The sequence below is a fragment of the Arachis hypogaea genome, chromosome 14, assembly GCF_003086295.3.
Source record: "Arachis hypogaea cultivar Tifrunner chromosome 14, arahy.Tifrunner.gnm2.J5K5, whole genome shotgun sequence".
NCBI lineage: Eukaryota > Viridiplantae > Streptophyta > Magnoliopsida > Fabales > Fabaceae > Arachis > Arachis hypogaea.
Genome location: NC_092049.1, coordinates 18,809,518 through 18,813,674, shown reverse-complemented (window position 1 = coordinate 18,813,674; position 4,157 = coordinate 18,809,518). Strand labels below are relative to the sequence as shown.

The 4,157-nt window shown below is 35.2% G+C and overlaps 1 non-coding gene across 1 annotated transcript; it reads left to right on the top strand.

The window, feature by feature from the left end:
• Nucleotides 1-750: 750 nt before the first annotated feature.
• LOC112745385 (small nucleolar RNA R71) lies at nt 751-858 on the top strand. The gene has a single exon (XR_003173317.1). It is a non-coding gene; the product is annotated as a small nucleolar RNA R71 (small nucleolar RNA).
• The last annotated feature ends 3,299 nt before the right edge of the window (nt 859-4,157 follow it).

Genomic DNA, 4,157 nt, shown 5'->3' with positions numbered 1-4,157 from the left:
GTCAATGGCCTTGCACTCTCCTTTTGGATTCTCTTCTGTATTGCTTGGGAGAGTACTAGGAGGGATTTCAGTGATCCTTTTACTCAGCTGGCCCACTTGTGCTTCCAAATTTCTAATGGAAGACCTTGTTTCATTCATGAAACTTACAGTGGCCTTAGATAGATCAGAGACTAGATTTGCTAAATTAGAAGCATTTTGTTCAGAGTTCTCTGTCTGTTGCTGAGTGGATGATGGAAAAGGTTTGCTATTGCTAAACCTGTTTCTTCCAGCATTATTAAAGCCTTGTTGAGGCTTTTGATCCTTCCATGAGAAATTTGGATGATTTCTCCATGATGAGTTATAGGTGTTTCCATAAGGTTCACCTAAGTAATTCACCTCTGCTATTGCAGGGTTCTCAGGATCATAAGCTTCTTCTTCATAAGAAGCCTCTTGAGTACTGTTGGATGCAGCTTGCATTCCATGCAGACTCTGAGAGATCATATTGACTTGCTGAGTCAATATTTTATTCTGAGCCAATATGGCATTCAGAGTATCAACTTCAAGAACTCCCTTCTTCATAGGCGTCCCATTACTCACAGGATTCCTTTCAGAAGTGTACATGAACTGGTTATTAGCAACCATGTCAATGAGTTCTTGAGCTTCTGCAGGCGTTTTCTTTAGGTGAATGGATCCACCTGCAGAAGTGTCCAGTGACATCTTTGATAGCTCAGATAAACCATCATAGAATATATCCAGGATGGTCCATTCTGAAAGCATGTCAGAAGGACACTTTTTGGTCAACTGTTTGTATCTTTCCCAAGCTTCATAGAGGGATTCACCTTCTTTCTGTCTGAAGGTTTGAACATCAGCTCTAAGCTTGCTCAGCTTTTGAGGAGGAAAGTACTTGGCTAAGAAAGCCGTGACCAGCTTATCCCAAGAGTTCAGGCTGTCTTTGGGTAGAGAATCCAACCATAATCTAGCTCTGTCTCTTACAGCAAAAGGGAAAAGCATGAGCCTGTAGACTTCAGGATCTACTCCATTAGTCTTAACAGTATCACATATCTGCAAGAATTCAGTTAAGAACTGAAAAGGATCTTCAGATGGAAGTCCATGAAACTTGCAGTTCTGCTGCATCAGAGAAACTAATTGAGGTTTCAGCTCAAAGTTGTTTGCTCCAATGGCAGGAATGGAGATGCTTCTTCCATGTAAATTGGAATTAGGTGCAGTAAAGTCACCAAGCATCTTCCTTACATTATTATTATTTTCGGCTGCCATCTCCTCTTCCTGTTCGAAAATTTCTGAAAGGTTATCTCTGGATTGTTGTATTTTAGCTTCTCTTAATTTTCTCTTCAGAGTCTTTTCAGGTTCTGGATCTGCTTCCACAAGAATGTTCTTATCCTTGCTCCTGCTCATATGACAAAGAAGAAGGCACAGAAAAATAATAATAATAGAGATTCTCTTTACCACAGTATAGAGGTTCCCTTATGTGAGTAGAAGAAAAGAGGAAGAAATTCGAACACAGATAGAAGAGGGGGTTCGAATTTGGTGATGATGTGAGGAAAAGATGTTAGTTAATGACTGAATAAATAGAATGAGATAAGGGAGGGATAATTTTCGAAAATTATTTTGAAAAAGAGTTAGTGATTTTCAAAAATGGTTTTTGAAAAATGTTTGTAATTTTCGAAAATTTTTAAAATAAAAAATACAAATAAAAATAATTAGTTAATTAAAAAAAATTTTGAAAAAGAGGGAAGATATTTTCGAAAAATGAGAGAGAGAGAGAATTAGTTAGGTAGTTTTGAAAAAGTTAAGGAACAAACAAAAAGTTAGTTAGTTAGTTGAAACAAATTTTGAAAAGATAAGAAGTTAGGAAGTTAGAAAAGATATTTTGAAGAGATATTTTTTTGAAAAAGATAAGATAAGTAGATATTTTTGAAAAGATATGATTGAAATTAGTTTTGAAAAAGATTTGATTTTTAAAATCACAATTAATGACTTGATTCACAAGAAATCATAAGATATGATTCTAGAACTTAAAGTTTGAATCTTTCTTAACAAGCAAGTAACAAACTTGAAATTTTTGAATCAAAACATTAATTATTATTGTTATTTTCGAAAATTTGGTATAAAATTAAGAAAAAGATTTTTGAAAAATATTTTTGAAATTTTCGAAAATAACTAAGAATTTTGAAAAAGATTTGATTTTTGAAAAAGATTTTGAAAAAGATAAGATTTTCAAATTGAAAATTTGATTTGACTCATGAGAAACAACTTGATTTTAAAATTTTTGAAAAAGTCAACTCAAATTTTCGAATTTGATGAGAGAAAAAGGGAAAGATATTTTTTTTTATTTTTTTTTTTGAATTTTTATGAAAACATGAAAATTATGCAATGCATGAAATTTTTAGATCAAAACAATGAATGCATGCAAGAATGCTATGAATGTCAAGATGAACACCAAGAACACCATGAAGATTATGATGAACATCAAGAACATATTTTTGAAAAATTTTAATGCAAAGAAAACATGCAAGACACCAAACTTAGAATTCTTTAATGCTTAGACACTAAGAATTCAAGAATGCATATGAAAAACATGAAAAGACACAAAACAAAAAATCATCAAGATCAAACAAGAAGACTTACCAAGAACAACATGAAGATTATGAAGAACACCATGAATGCATGAAATTTTCGAAAAATGCAGGATGCACATGCAATTGACACCAAACTTATAACATGACTCAAGACTCAAACAAGAAACAGAGAAATAATTTTGATTTTTATGATTTTCTAATTTTTTTTGGATTTTTATTTTATATTTTCAAAAATTGAAAGAAAAAATAAGGATTCCAAAATTTTTAATATGAATTCCAGGAATCTTGCCATGTTAGTCTAAAGCTTCAGTCCAGGAATTAGACATGGCTCACTAGCCAGCCAAGCTTTCAAAGAAAGCTCCAGTCCAAAACACTAGACATGGCCAATGGCCAGCCAAGCTTTAGCCCTTTAACACGAGAGTATATTGCTCTTGATAACAAATTGCAAGCCTCAGTCCAAATAAATTTAGACATGGCTTTACAGCCAACCAGGCTTCAACATGTTTCATGAAACACTAGAATTCATTCTTAAAAATCTTGAAAAAAATTTTTGAAAAAATTTTTATTTTTTTTTTTCGAAAACATATGAGAGATTTTTGAAAATATTTTTGAAAGATTTTTGAAAACAAAATAAAAAGAAAATTACCTAATCTGAGCAACAAGATGAACCGTCAGTTGTCCAAACTCAAACAATCCCCGGCAACGGCGCCAAAAACTTGGTGCTGTTGCCGGATCAAAAGGGAATCTGGCACTGATGTTACCGGACCAAAAGCTTGCCGAAGACTCAAACAATCCCCGGCAACGGCGCCAAAAACTTGGTGCACGAAATTGTGATCTCCAGGCTCGAACAAATCCTGGTAATGGCTCCAAAGCTTGGTGCTCTGATCTTAATTCATAATTGTCACAACTTCGATACAACTAACCAGCAAGTGCACTGGGTCGTCCAAGTAATACCTTACGTGAGTAAGGGTCGAATCCCACGGAGATTGTTGGTATGAAGCAAGCTATGGTCACCTTGTAAATCTCAGTCAGGCAGATATAAAGTGATAAGGGTGTTTTCGAATAATAAATAAAAGAAGGGATAGAAATACTTATGTAATTCATTGATAGGAATTTCAGATAAGCGAATGGAGATGTTTTTCGTTCCTCTGAACCTCTACTTTCCTGCCATCTTCATCCAATCAGTCTCACTCCTTTCCATGGCTGGCTTTATGCAAGGGCATCACCGTTGTCAGTGGCTACATCCCCTCCTCTCAGTGAATAATATGCTCACGCACCCTGTCACGGAACGGCTATTCATCTGTCGGTTCTCGATCATGCTGGAATAGGATTCTCCCTCCTTTTGCGTCTGTCACTAACGCCCAACAATCGCGAGTTTGAAGCTCGTCACAGTCATTCAATCATTGAATCCTACTCAGAATACCACAGACAAGGTTTAGACCTTCCGGATTCTCTTGAATGCCGCCATCATTCTAGCTTACGCCACGAAGATTCTGGTTAGGAGATCTAAGAGATACTCATTCTAGCTTATTTCATGTAGAACAGAAGTGTTTGTCAGGCACGCGTTCATAAGGGAGAAGG